The sequence below is a fragment of the Halictus rubicundus genome, chromosome 2 (genome assembly GCF_050948215.1).
Source record: "Halictus rubicundus isolate RS-2024b chromosome 2, iyHalRubi1_principal, whole genome shotgun sequence".
NCBI lineage: Eukaryota > Metazoa > Arthropoda > Insecta > Hymenoptera > Halictidae > Halictus > Halictus rubicundus.
Genome location: NC_135150.1, coordinates 9,828,549 through 9,844,548, shown reverse-complemented (window position 1 = coordinate 9,844,548; position 16,000 = coordinate 9,828,549). Strand labels below are relative to the sequence as shown.

The 16,000-nt window shown below is 34.6% G+C and overlaps 1 protein-coding gene across 1 annotated transcript in view; it reads left to right on the top strand.

The window, feature by feature from the left end:
* The window catches only part of Pot (zona pellucida domain protein papillote), a 49,533-nt gene that overhangs the window by 17,210 nt on the left and 16,323 nt on the right, over positions 1 to 16,000 (top strand). Inside the window, exon 2 of the mRNA XM_076805108.1 lies at positions 7,788 to 7,869. The gene's annotated coding sequence lies outside the window, so the exon portion shown is untranslated. The remainder of the gene's footprint in view (positions 1 to 7,787; positions 7,870 to 16,000) is intronic.

Genomic DNA, 16,000 nt, shown 5'->3' with positions numbered 1-16,000 from the left:
GTAAATAATGCAATAGTATTTTTAAATTCTTTAAATACTTTTGCTATTCTGTATTAATGCGAAGGGCTGACTTCGAAAAGTGTTGGTATTCCTGATCGCACACGTCAGTTAGAGTTTCTTGTTCCCTTGCGGTTGGTAAAACAGAGCGCGTGCGCAAAAACGACGATTTTACCGATAGATCATAATGTATCCTCGTTAATAAATAGTATATATTGAAAGTATGTAAATGTTCCTACCGATTACTTTCCAACAAAAAGGCCTGTCAAACAAAAAGGTCAAGTTAAATTATTTAATTCGAACCCATCTTTTTTATTGTATATTATAAGCCGAGAACGGTTTGTAGCAAAATTTCGTTCGGGTAGTGTTTCGAAAACGTTTCGATCCCAGCAATAATAATATAGAATACAAAATATGGGCTCCAATTTTAAAATTCAAAGTTGACCTTCATAGGTATTTTCAAGGTCGTCTTAAGGTCAAAGAAATGACAGCTTCAAACATTTCTTCATATCACTCAAATTCTTCCGAGATATTTTCCCAGATAATTTAAAATGGGACACTCTGTATAGCCTTCACAGTTAAAGCACAAACATATAACAGAATTGGAAATTTTGTCTTTTTTCAAAACTGTGGTAGAAAAAAGAACTCTGGATTCGAATTGATCGCGTTAGAATCAGTAAGAATCAGCTATCAGTTATCGAAACGCAAAATACAAGGACACTGTTATTAAACGAAGTATAAACAATCTTTTGTGACGGAATACAATATTTCAATTTCAACCGCATAACTGAAATTAGTCATTCTATTGCCAATCATGAACGTCGAAATATTAAATATTAGTCATATTAGACAATTGTCTCTTGCTGTAAATAAACGACTCTAGTTTTTTCAACACATTGACGTACAAAGACGTCTCGGATGCCGTTTTACACATTGAAGTGAAATATTGTTGAATGTTAACAATTATTTTTATTTTTTCTTTTTTGTTTTGAGGCGTTTTGTTTTCTTTGTTGTTTAAGAATACAGTGTTTACTTTATATATGTCACAAATGCTTAGCCGATAAAAGTCCCATCATATTTGGTATCATTTTTATTAGAAAAATGCCACGAATATGTTGGTGAACGTCCCATAAAAAATAATGAAAAATAAAGAAGTTTTGTTATTGGATTAGTAGTGGTCTCACACTGATACACCCGATCCGTATTATGTTTACACTCCTCGGCGACCGAGGCCACTCGAGCTGTCCTTTTCTACGTTCGGCAATGTATCAAAGAATAGTATCTCCTGGCCGATATATGTTTCTAGCTAGACCCGTGTTTTGTATAAGAAAGAACAAAAATATGAACCGAGAAATAATGCAGTACGATACGGGGTTAACTACGTCCTCTGGCGGGTTAAATTAACATTTTACATTTTCCATGAAAGTTTAGCGAAACAGAGGCTAGCCCAGTTAAAGGATTGTCGTTCTAGCGGTGTAGAATTCACTTGAAATTTTGTCAATGGTACTATCAAAGTGGTCCGCATATTGTTTACCGCGGCAGTTTAGTCGATGAAGTCCGACGATTAGAATCGTGATATCCATCGGCGGTATTCGTACCAAGGCCGAGATGCATCGACCTCCTCCGGCACCAAGGAGGAACAATCGTGTGGGAGCCGATTCGCGACGCGACATTCCACAGCGAATCGCAAATTGCAAACACGTACACGGCACCTACACGAATTATACGTGTACGATTGACGAGTTAGGCTGATTCGGCTGGCTCGGGACGTGATTGACAAGACAATCGACGGCTTTCTTCTACACCGTTTAGTCTACCACAGTAGTGGCTACTTTGTTTCCACCAGTGGAATCAAGTGCAATATGCGCGAATTCCAGTTTGATACCACATTTTGGTAATTATTTATATTAGCGATCTCTCACCGAATGCGATGAGCTTGAAATATGCTTTCAGGATCTTAACCCTCGCATTAGTAAAGTAGGGGGAGGGGGATACTTTGTTTGTACACAGCGTGTCGTAATTATAATTTTATAATTTATAGTTTTTATAATTTTTTCACTGATTCGGATAAAATTCTGAAAAAGTATGAATTCTGAAAGTTCAACCTTTTTTACAGAAGGGGTTAGAGGATTTTTTATTTAAAAAGTGTTGTCCATGTAATGGCGTTGTCTTATAGAGCATTAGAAAACCATTCCACTTTTACTCTAATCATTTTTTTATGTGTACTACACTTTAAGTAACGTGTTTTAAGTACACTTTAAGAACGTGTAATTAAACAATTTTCTTTTTACCTTTCCATAGAAGACGAACGAAAATTGTTATTAGATTGCAAATGTTTATCCAAACGTAAGCACATAAATGTATATTCAGTAGGTGTTTCTTGTAGATTTTTTTGAAAAATAATTTTTAAACATAGCTACTTAACTTTAAAGGTGTTGTGTGCTTTAATAGTAATATTTACGCAGTTGTATTTCCAAAAAAAAGGTTTCTATGGAATCTCTTTAATGAAACACTGTGGATCAATATTCTAGAATATTCTATATATGTGTATATGTGTGATATATATTTAGATAAGTGATATTTAGATTAAGCTCCAGCTTAATCTTTTATCTTTTATCTTTTTTTTTTCATTCAGCAAACTTGCCATTCTTCTTCCGCTCCTGCAGAAAGTGAAAATTACTCCCCTTGAACCTGTTTTCTACTTCTATGTCCTTAAGGAAAAAGAATCTTGTAATTTTCATTATAGTATATACAGGGTGACACGCAAATAAGTGATCAAACTTAATGCTGCATCCGTGCATCTTGTTCTTTCCAATTTTAAATAAGAATATTATAATTAGATTGAAGATCTCTATGCAAAATAAAGATTGTTTGTATCATTTGCAAGTTGCAGGAACCGAAATAAAAATGTGTTTCTCCGTTTAACGATTTTCTACTGCTTTCAATTTCACTTTCTCATTTTTCTCATAAATGCATAAAGTCCGCAGTCTAGTCGTCATTCTTTTCCTGTTAGAAGCGTTTATTATAATGTAGCAGTGATAGAAATTAGTGCACTATTCGAGAAAAATTAAAAAGAACTTCTATAGTGGTTAGCCTAAAGACAAAGCCGAATCACACTGTTGTTGAATCTCAACTTAACCGTGGTATTTTTCTCAATCATGTATTATTGTTTCATGTCATTAGTAAAAAAACAAGCGACATTTATTCATTCAATGTGATATCGTCTGCCAGAATTGAAATTCTATTTTGGGTTTTCCAGACCCGCTAAGAACAGTGTAATTAATATAACAAATCAAATAAAGCAGGAAACCAATACAGTGTGAGTCAAAACTAATAAGAAATAGATAAAGGAGCTACAACAACATCTAAACTAATTGGCATCGTTTAGTGTAGAGTGGAGGTCGTAATGTGAAATCTAGATCGCGTATCTTGTTCGTTCATTGAATACAGCATTGATGGTCACAGTTAAATAAGATTTCGTTTCGGATTACACAAACACTAGGAGCACAGCAAAATCAATATAACAAATAAAATAAGACAGGGAAAAGGGGCATATTAGTTAGAACCAAAAACGATTACGTGAAAAATCTACAAATCCACTTAAATAATTCCGGATGTTTAATGCATGTACTAATAAAACTTTTCTGCATCTATTGCAAGAAACAAATAACTGATAGAAATGAATTTTTTCCTTTAATAATTTTAATAAAATGAAAATAATACATTAATACTATTAAATTCTAATTTTTCCACTATTCAAAATTTCGCCTACTTATACTAGTCATAAGTGAATAAAATCCATAGTTTAGTCAAAAGTAACTCACTAATTCATTGAATACAATATTGACTACCACAATCAAAACCTCATTTTGATCAGTATAAAACAGAAAAAAGTAACAGAGTTAATATAACAAATAAAATAAAAAATCTATATTATTACAATCGAAAAAGTCAAAACTAATACAGTATAGATTCACTAATATACCAAGTATAAGACATCAGTAGACTGAGGATCTTTATATAAAAATTGTCTGCATTAATAGCAAGAAACGGAAGCCATATAGAAAATTCTTTCTGCCTTCAATAATCTTAATAAGTTCGAAACAGTATACAGTGTTTACTCGGTGTATGTCCAAAACACTATGGTCTAGTCAGGGACAATAATCGGCCAGGAGATACTATTCTTTCTCTAGAGGTCTGGAAGCTCTAGAGGCCTCGGTTCACGGCCCCTCACGGGGCAGTGGGGATAGTTGTGGGACTTTCATCGGCTATGCATTTGGGACATATATAGAGTAAACACTGTATTAGAGTTCTTAACCAGTTAGCTGTGGCGACCTCTTTTCAGAGCGCGCACCTATGTGTGTCGCGAAAATCAGGCGATGACGGATATAGTCGTCATGACACAAAATACTGCCATTTCTTCATGACGGATATAGTCGTCAAACACAGCTGACTGGTTAAATTCTTTTAATCGTCGTACCATTTCAAATTGCACCGGCTCGTTTTTGTCATAAATGCATAAAATCCGCAGTCTAGAAATCAGATTAGGAAATCCCATTTGAGCTGCTAATAAAGGAAATGAACTTCTGTTTGGTCTTCGCATTTGTAAATTATCATATGAAAATTTGAGTTCACTTTAACATCTGCGTCCCAGTTGCCAGATATTAGCACTCGTCCTCGTCGTTGCTTCTTTCGCAGCAGAAAAATCGAAGAACCTTATTGAAAATTCGTTCGTTTGTTGTGCAAGAGATAATTCGAAAGTGAGCAGAAAGAAGTGGGCGTGAGAGAGTGGGAGTAGTTTGATACGCTGCGTCGATTTATTCGAAAGTGCGTCGACAGTTCCGTCGAAGCCTTGAAAGCTCCAAAAACGGAACTGCCGCCCCTGACATTTTAAGAATCGCAAAAGTCTGAGGCTTAAGGTGGTTGCACCGAAACTTTTATTCTTAGTTTCTACACGAATTTCACTTTAGCTCCTTCCCATTCCATTTTAGCGTGGACCTCCGAGCAATACTCCTTATCTAATACAGGGTGATCCAGTTAAGTGTGCTATCTAAATTACTTGTAAACTATTTGGCACACGAGAAAATGGTTGAAACGAAAGTTGTATGATTTCAAGAGTAGTATGCAATGTAATAATTAGCTTTTTCTCTGTTTTGATTTTTATCGAGACATAAAGGTCACCTCTTCTTTATTGTGAAGGGAAAATTCTTGTGGTTGAAGAGAGAATAGAACCCTGAATTAAAAAAAACTATCAGGGTATATGAGGTGATAAACGTGATAGTTACATACCGAGATGTTCTCTATAAATGATTTTTCTGCGCACTTAACTCATGTAGCAACAATTTCAGACCGAACAAGTAAGAAAATAAGATACGCCCCGAATGATACAGGGCGGCCCATAAGTCTTCTCCATAAGACTTAATAACTATCTTATTTTTTAATAATTTCCATTTATTTTTGTTGTGGTTTAAAGTACATTAAATAGAAATATGTAGCCGTTGTACTGTTCGAGGCTTATTACCATTTACTACCACCGTTCTGTCGGTGGATTTTTATTGTTAAAACAGCGAGTTCATGCTCTCTGCGTTAGAGTAATGAAGCACTGATTATGAAAATACAATTCAATTATTTATACTCGTTGCTCTGTGGTGAATCTTTCCATTATAAGTGTCTAAAGAAAGAATTTTAAAACTCTGAACCAAAAATTTGAAAATACACATTTAAAGAAAAGTTATTCATCTTTTAAATAGGAAAGTGACTTATGGACCGCCCTGTACAATGTTAAAAATCAAGTAAGGACATTACGCAAACTTTGAAAATTATTTATTGGTTATTCATCCCATATATATCCTCAAATTTTTTATTCAGGATTCAGTTTTAACTTCAATCACAAAATTGAAAACCCTTCGCAAGAAAGAAACTCAAGGTGACCTTTATATCCCGATAAAAAAAAATTAATTACATTGTATGCTACTCTTGAAACTGAATTTTTTGATATGCCAAATAGTTTATGTGTAACATAACAGGCACACATAGCTGAACCGCATCGTAACATTGCATGCGTAACATTGTTTTATCTACTCCTCATTAGATATCTTTGTTCAAAATGCAAACTATCATACGTTGCAATGGGACTGTAATGTTAAATAGATCTAACGTGTGAGCGAGCAAATGTCACAGGAAAATCCATTATTTCCGTTTAAGTATATAATGGTTAAATTGTCTTCCATCTTGTGTTAACGAAGCTCGTAATAGCATTAACCATATTATTTTAATAAGAACTTATTGATACTAGAAACTCTTGCACGATAAAATGCAAATATCAAATGCAATCGCGTTATGATCATCTCATGTCCTGAATTTCTATTCTATCGAGCAAGAGGCTGCATAGGCTGCTGATTTTAAACATTTATGATTAAAATAAATGGCTGTAATTAGGCAGAAAAAGAGATTGAAAAAATTACAGAGTGTCGGTATACTACTTTAGAGCTATAAATATTATGAAAGAAAGAAATAAATTGACAAGTAGCTTTTGCTCTTGCAACGGATGCAGGAAACCACATTGGTTAACTTTTATAACATTTAACGTGATAATATTTTCTGACTAAAAGTACCAGGAAACTTGCTTTTACTCTCGAACGGTTCGCTGTCATCGTCGAACCGAAAGAATCGGTCGAGGTCTTTTACAAGAAGAGAGCGTGCGCGCGCGCAACGAGACCGGAAACGGCCGAGGTCGATGCAGCGTCATTCCTCATCCCGCTAAATCATCCTGCGACTCGTGTATAAGTACTGGATAATAAATAAAGAGACCAGAAGCGAAGTCTATTATTATATAGAATTCATTCCGATACTAATGGTGTCGGTTTTTATTTGTCCTAATCGATTTATTTACGAGGTAGATCCCGACGTATTACGGAAGCGATCGTAAAGATATAGTTGAGAATGATGCAAATGAACCCTTTTATTGCCAAACGACGATGTATCATCGTTGACTGCACTTGCGAAAAATGATTGTTCTATTTTAATTTTTAGAGTTCTAATGATATTAGAACCTCATATAGTTATATTAGAATCTTATTCTACTGTATTATTATATTAGAATGTTATGGTCTTATTCCAATCTTAGAATCGATATCTAATTCTTGTTTAAGGGATCCTCTTCAGTATCATAAATGCTCAATATTTTGAATAAATATAACATTTTGGCAATATTTTTCGTTCAAGTTTAATTTTTCGGTCGGTACTAAACATGTTGATACCGATAACGGAGAGAACAAATCAGTCAAAGGGTCTAGCAGAGTGGGTAATCGGCCCCCGTGACAATTTCAATTTTTTTGTCTACTAAATAATGGTTTTTGCCTAAAAAATACTATCCTGTAAAATTTCAGATCTTTACCCCTTTGGTTAAGGGTAATATGGGGGTGAAAAGCCTAAAATTTCCCTTTATTCCCTCAGTTATCACTTGAAATATTTAGACAATATAAAAGCGAAAATGAAGGTACACACTAGCTTTGTTTGGGATTTTTTCAAAATTTTAAATCGGTTATTAAGGGTTGCAACGACATAATCTCCTTTTCAGGGATGGTTATCGCAAACAACCCTTTCAGTGACCACCTTTAGAAAAATCAAGAATAATGTTCTGTCACGTAACCGTAATGAATATAAGTTTTAGGTTAAGTAATTTAACAGAAAATATACATGCCATTTAAGTGCAACTGACAATTTGCAACTGAAAAGTTCATTGGATTTAACTTCTACTAAGTAGTTAATACTTTGTTTTTTATTTACAGATCACCGGCATGCAAATGTTATAGCGAGGATCGACGGACAAGGGGAAGAGATTTGAATCATCTGAGCACCTCTAGCACTAATGTAAGTCGAAGGAAGAATTTTAAATGACATTTAGAAAGCGACATCCATTTTCGAAGGAGAGTTTGAAAGAGAGATCGTAGGTTTTGCAATTAATCTTTTCGTATCTTCCATTGAATTCTTAATTTCATAATTATACGGACTGAACTACATAGAAGCAAGCTATGGATCAAATAAATTATTCTATTAAGTTTTTTCATTTCCGTTGTACTAGCATTTTTTAGTAGCGCAGTGCAAGTACAATGTTACTATACTTATTGTTTTACTTCGAATTGAGGTGTCTAACGTATGGATTTCTCAAAAAAGTTGAAAAGTCATAAAACTGATATTAAAAATACTTATTTCACTGTCAGGATACCAGCGTTTACATTCGTATTTTTTTTTTAATAATATACATATGTAGAACATGATAGATAATTGACGAGCTCAGGGCAACAAACGGTCAGCTTGATTTCGACATGACTGTCCACTTAGAGTTTTTAATCTTCGGGGTAACAAACAGTCACAAATGTCTCATGATATGATCGTTTGTTGCACCGAACAATCGGAAAAATTTGTTCTTTTACAGTCACGTCGAAATCGAGCAGACCGTTTGTTGCTCTGAGCTCTTCAATTTATTATTAAATACAATGTGATACCATCTGGTTTAAAAAATATAATAATTACATATGATTTGATGAATAAGAACTTAGCCCTTATGTGGACCTTCAAAATGTACTTTAAACAGGTAATGATACGTTGTAACGTTGCCTATTTTTCGAATTTATATATAATTTCGAAAATACGTCATTGCGATGTAAAACTATAAGAAAAATCAAGAAAGAAATTGTTTAGAAAACGACAACGTAGTAAGATTAGAATTATGTTTGTTTCACTCATCAAAAAACGGACATTTCGTACGCGACAAGCTGGTAGTCGGTAAGAAAAATGGACAGAGGAAATTTTCAGAGGGATTTTCTGGGTTAATCTTTACTTTATGAAACCAAGAATTTTTAACGTTTTCAAATGTAATCCTGTAGATTTTGGATAGAAAATGCCAAAAATCCAAGTTCCAATCCTAGGAGAACACTAGTTCCAAAGTTATGTTTGTGTACAAACGTGTGATTTTCAGTATTTTTGACATGTAAGGGCGCTGCCATGTTAGTATGGTGGGAACCGTCGCACGTCGCGTAACGAACGGAGCCGCTAGATAATGCCGATCGCGTAGAGCACCGATCTTTGAAACGAAATATCTTTTCCGCACACATGAATAAGGAAAAAGTTGTAAATACAACTTGCAATTCTTTTTAAACGATTACATGGCATGGGCGGGGGGGGGGGGGGCTGGCTTCGCCCAAAAACCTAACACGAACCAACACAATATTTTGTACCTGACCTATAATAAGATTTCCAGATGCCAAAATTCCCCCAACTTCGGCTTATTCAATTGGATCTTGCTGAAAATCCATCAACTCGTGCACGGTATTTATCGGCTCCGCTCGTTAAGCGACGTGCGACTGTTAATACATAGCAACATGGCGGCGCCCTTACCTGTCAAAAACGCTAAAAATCGTACATCTTTACACACGCATAACTTTTGAACTAATGGTCTCGTATGACTGAAACTTGGATTTTCGGCATTTTCTCGCCAAAATCAACAGGATTATATGAAAAAAGTAAAAAATTTCTGGTTTCCCGAGGTAAAGTTTAGCCATCTTTTGGAGGACAACGTGGAGGGACAAGCATTAATGACCCGAGGTGACACGTCTCCTGAAGAAAGTTTTGTCGCGTGGTATTGCCACTGGAGAAGGGTGAAGCGAACAACTGAAACGTGCACACTGGCTCGTTAGTGGTTCTGTATAAAGTATAAAGGGAACATTACCTTCTAGCGGCATCTAACGGTGCGAGTGCATCGAAGCGTGTCAGAACTTTCCTTCGCGGTCCTGGATCGCGTAATACGCAAACGGCAGAAGGTTTCGGATAGGCCAGGAAGTATCAGGATATCGTAGAATGCGCAACAACTTTTTCACGCAGCGTAATGATAAAGTGCTGGACAGAGTAATAAATAGACTTATTTTATGGCACTTTGTTGTCGGAGTTGGGATTGTTGTTGTTTTTTTTTTGTGTCTTGCGGAATTACGGAAGAATACACGAAACACGAAGACAAAGGGTCATCCAAATGAGACGCTTAGACGTCAACATTGCATTACGCTTACACATTATGTCTTTTCAAATGTGATAAGCTGTTTTGTTTTAGTAGTAGATAGTACAATCTTGACCATGGACATGCACACAGTGCAGCAACGCATTTACATTATTTAAACTTGCTATGAAAATGCTCGTGTCACACAACTCGAGGAAACATTCAGTTTTTGCCATCGAAATTTCGTCAACGTGGAATTTCACGAAATGCAGATTTCAATCGGCCTCCAAGGTCATGCAACTTAACGCCATTAGAATTTGATGTGGGTTGAGTAACAAGCCACAAACGATTAATGACCTAAACAACAACATTCAAGTTGTAATTTGTGAAATAACTTCTGCAACATGGCAAAAAGTCATTTAATATTTCGATATTCGAATTGATGCCTGCAGATGCAGTCGTGGTGCACATTTAAATGATATTCTGTTCCACGTACAATTGCAATAGCTCATAGTTTCAATTAAAGAAAACAGCTCGCAAAAATTCCACAAAATGTGTTTTTTGTTAAAAAGAAGCCATGTGTATTCTTTTCAAAATTTTGAGGTGACTATTGTAATCTATTTGGGCACTACCATTTTATTGTATCCAAGGTCAGTCTGAAAATTGATTTGTACCTCTTGAAAATATAGATTAAACATCGATATTATTATCACGACCTGCTGTGTTCACAGTAAGTAGATGATCTCGTGTTAAAGCTTGCCTTGTCCTGACCTTCTCAAATTCTGTTAACTTTCTTCTTTTAAAGATTTTCAAATTAGTTTCATGTCAAAGCAGATTATTCAAGTCATATGGGAATATGTAATTGCATCAAACTGTGTATATGTCTTCTCAGTAACATTGTTTGCTCCCTCACAAGAACAGCAACACTCCATTTCAAGTGAGTTAGAAACACACGATGATCTTTTAGTTTCTTCTTTCCTTTAGGAGAAATAAACAATTATTTCAGATCTCAATAAACTTGAAAAAATTTCAGTTATATGTCTATGTTGTCAATATGCTTCTGAACAAATGCTACTATGAGATCGATATTCTATTCTCCTAATAGGGTACGGTAGTTTACAATATACGATAGAGTAACAGAGTATGGCAATAAAATGTCGCCTGACCTCTGCTGGAACGCGATACGGAAGAAGATATTCGATCCTTCAGCGATTCTTCAAACACGCAGATCCTACGGTACACTTTCGGAAAATGGTTGCTCCCTATTTACAGGGTGTCAATAAAGACGATTTTTCGTTTCAATATTTCTACCGAACTTTTTTATTCCATTTATCGTGTACAGCTACTAGAAGTTTGTTAATCTTCATTCACTCCTCGGTTGAAAATTGACACATTTTATGTACACCTAGACACTATCAAATTTTTTATTTTCTCCGAATCATGCTGTCATTCGATACACTCGTATGAAATATACACAGTGAGTCATTACTGTACCACCTAAATTTACTCGTAAACTATGTGTTGTACTATCAATGTAGTTGTAAATATTCACAAAAATTAGATTTGTATACAATTTGAGAAATTTTTTATCGAATCATATTTTATTTTCTCCATCAACGGATGCATGCGAAAATGAACTGGAAGTCTATTCAATTCTGTCAATGCCTGCATTCCGTTGTTGCTTACTTGTAAGCTATAAGCACGCTATAAACGGCTAGAAATTTGCAGTCTGCTCATATATAAGGATCTCGTCGGTAGGATGATCGAGTCGCATACAGGAAACGGTGACTGCATGTGATCAAGCGAATTTAGATTTGATGACGATAAGAGTGAATCACACGGTTACGCATTCACCAGGAAAATCTGTTAATTCATCCAAACTAGAAAAGTATATATAGAAACACCATTACACTTTATTGAAGTGAAAATTTCTCTTTTTTTCAATCAATGTGTCATAATTTTCGGTACATTAAATAATAATTAATTTGAATATGATGCACAGAAAAGTGAGGCCTAACTTCACCACAGGAAACCAGAAATATTTAACTTTTTTAATGTAATCCTGTAGATTTTGGCGAGAAAATGCCGAAAATCCAAGTTTCAATCCTAGGAGGTAACTAGTTCAGAAGTTATACGTGTATAAAGATGTGCGATTGTGCGATTTTCAATTTCCGGTTTCCTGCGGTAAGGTTTAACCAAAAAATGATATTTACTTGAAATAGGTACATTTGATTAATGTTTCTTGTAACTTAAAAATGATTTGCATCAGCTCAAAATATAGTAAAAAATTAATTACGGGAAGAATTAATTAATTTCTATTTGAAGCAACTTTTCACATTCCCTCTTGCTCTCAGTTACTACATTTTTCTCTCTTTTTTAAGTGACTTTTTCAAATCACTCTATTCTAAATTTCAATTTATATCCGAAAGATTCTTATTTAAAATAACTACTACTGCAATGAACCTAAAAATTCTTACATCTATTAATGACTATCATTCGTGTTTACAGAAACTAATTTTTTAAATTCTAGTTACAGACACAGATAAAAAGAGTTATAAAAGATGACCTTCATTGTTCTCTTCGCAATATTAGCCAACTGCAATCTTCTCAAAAATTTGTTTACATGTCATCTACTAACCTAATTCTACTGGTATCTCGAGAAACTCCAGACATGTTTGGTCTCGCGAAATTTTGCTGTCTGACTTTATTTAGAACGCTTCACAGTTCGAGCACAGAAGCAGTTCGAAACAAAAATAGTGGAAGCTCGAAGTCTAACGCAATTAGCTTCGTATGCAAATCGAATTTTTACCCATCGACCCTTGCGCAGGATACAAGAAAAACGGCTCGTGAGCCGCATTTCAAAACAGAATCACGCAAAAACGATCGGCCCCCGCTCGCGTCACGTAAATACGCGATTACTACACCAATTTTGTAATCTAACGTCCATTGTTGCTACAGCTTACGAATCTATCGGCTCAGTGATACCGTTTCATTCTTTTTCCGTGAAACGCTGGCACAGCAACGAGAGTGACAAAGATTGTTGGCAGCGACCTGACTGGGCGTAGCTCGAATCCGTGAACGGTGAATGTCGACTTAGAATTCCACCCGCGAACGTAACAATCCGACCCAACATTGGAGTTTGCAATTCGCCATGGCTGCTTACACCTCGAAGGGAGATACCGCGCTGAAGGAGAATGGTCCCCAAGCGTTCCAGTTATTGCTCTAGGTCCGGTTGCGTTCCTATCTTGCACGTCGATTTCGATCTGGAATCGGAAAAACCGCGTTCGGATTATCGTACGCTGAAAAATCACGGAGAACAAAGCGTTTACGGGGGGGGGGGGGGGCACCTCCACCCACGCACCACTAGCATTACGGTGTCCCATTTTAAGAGAACCACTCTAATATCTCTGTAATGATTAACGTTATGTCGTGTCAGTGCGCAACTACAATTCAGGGGGTAAGCAACCCTGTATACCTAATAAAATGGAGTAAATCTAACTTTTGTTCTGCATATATAGATACTGTAAAGAAAACGATTTTGTCAGACTGTCCCATCTACATACCCCTCGAAATCATATAACTTTTGTTTAATAAATTTTCCAATATCATTAATAATTTCAGAGATGTTCGAGTGGTTCATTTCAAATGGGACACCCGTAGTATATTAGACAAATATGGAGTAGAAGCTTATGATATTTTTGATGGATTCTTTTGGCTTTTTGACAAATATATCATATAATAATAAGCTGCGTAGCACGACATAGCATTAGAATATTTTTGAATACTTCTAATGATGAGAATGACGGTAGATATTGTCAAGAAAATCTTTTAAACGTGTATGGATGATTAAATCCTTCCTTAAATCTGAGTCTAATTTTTTGTCGTAAATATATCAAATTTTTAGTCCAGTTACAGTTAATGGAAAGCGTAACTTAATCTACAAAAATGATGTTCATGCTTGCCATACTCTAGTAAATTCCATACAATTTGTGTCAACATATAATGACAGAACGTAGGAATGTGACCGTCAGGATAACGAATAGCGTGCGATCTTCTGTGCGAAACAAGTTACCAGCATGTTTGAATTCCAACGGCCGCCATCTTGAACACATACTTGAAATTTGTAAACAAACTTGTAACTAAAGATGTCTCTTGATAATAATTCAGTGTTCACATCAATCAAGTTCTTCGAAGACCAGGAAAAGATCCTTAATCTACCTAGAAGAAGTTAAGAAGCCATCTCAAGAATTTGAATTGGACACACTAGAATGACACACTCTTGCAGAGTATCAAAGGATTATTGTGATGATGCAATATGGTTCTCCACTCAAGTTGGAATCTACACTCAAGGATAATTTAAAAGAACAGAAAATAAAAGACGTATGTACTTGAATTTATTGAGGAAACCAACTTGATAAATCAAATAATGTAACAAAAAAATCTTATCAGAGTGCGGTAAGCATGAACATCGTCTTCATACATTGCATTATGCTTTTTGAATAATAACTACTCCAAAGGTCATTTGTAGTTCACCATATTATAAATGATTGAATTTATCTTTTTATTAGCCATCATGCTACCCTAATCAAAATACGTTATTTAAATGTTTGTTCAATAACAAAACTTCGAAAAATTCATATCTTTAATATATCATTTAAAAGAATGATCGAAAGAACAATTCTGCAAGATTAAATTATTGATTTAAAATCTCAAAATTTGGAAAAAAAATTTCATTTCTATATATGTGATATATGTATATGAACTTTTTCGTTCTCATAACATTTTATATTAAATTGTAATATAAAAATTTTCTTTCAAATATAAAATTTGGTTAACCCTTCAAGTTTGAAGATTATTTCCACCTCTTCGACATGAACGATTGTCGATGGAAAGTGCATATCAAATATATGTCTAAGCTTTCATTTCAATTTAATCAAAATGTTACAAATAAATAATGAAAATATATAATACACTGCAGAATCTTTTGTAATCAGAGATGCCATTAATACTTCAACTACACAGTTCAATTGTTATTATCAAACGAGGAATTCGGTTTATAAACCTTTAAAAAAAATCGATTGTTCATTAATAAATCCGATTTGAACTTGTATAAATTAGTAAATAGTTGTAGGGGCTGGTGAATAAGAGTGCAAGAATTGAAGTTCGAACATTTCGAAACAATGAATGTAACGAAAACAGGTCAGAAAGCATGCTTAATAAACATTTGTTTCGGAGTCAATCGGCCGCCATGGTTTCGCTTGATTGTGAAGTAAGTGCGAATGAGAGGAATAGAATATTTCGCTAATGTGTTCGAGAACTTTGGACGGATGAATGATTTTAGATAAATGAAAGTGATAAATTGCGTATCTGCATGAGAAAACGAAACTAGCAACAATAACAAATGAGTTAAAAGTCAAAGTTCAAAGTTTGAAGCACAGGGACAAGTTGTCTGATTGTGTATGTAGAAATGTATATTTACAAAATAGTCCTTACAATTATCTCTTATATAAAATTTTCATATTTAACACTAGAATAATTTTATTTAATTTATGATCATTGAACTTATTTAATAAACTTATTTTTTTGTATACATATTTTGATAAAGATCGTTAAAAATTTGAATAAATACATTCCTGATATTGTTATAATGTAATGCAAAATACAATGTAATCACTCTTGGTGATAGTGAAATAAATATTGTTCAGTTAATTATTCAACTAAATAATATTGAGAAGATCAAAATAAACTTTTTAACTTCTTACTGTATCAATGTTGGTTTGTAATATTCTAAGACCTTTAAACCTTGCTTACACACACAAGGATAACTGCGGATATTACATTACTGCATAAATTGAATCATTTTTAAATCGACTGTAGAACTGGAAAGTCGCGTTGGAACTGACTAACAAACTTGACTGCTTAAGAGCACAGAATTATTCCACACTGACATTTATTATGATTTCCATTACGACAAGAACTGTATGATTTAAAATACTCTATACATATATTTAA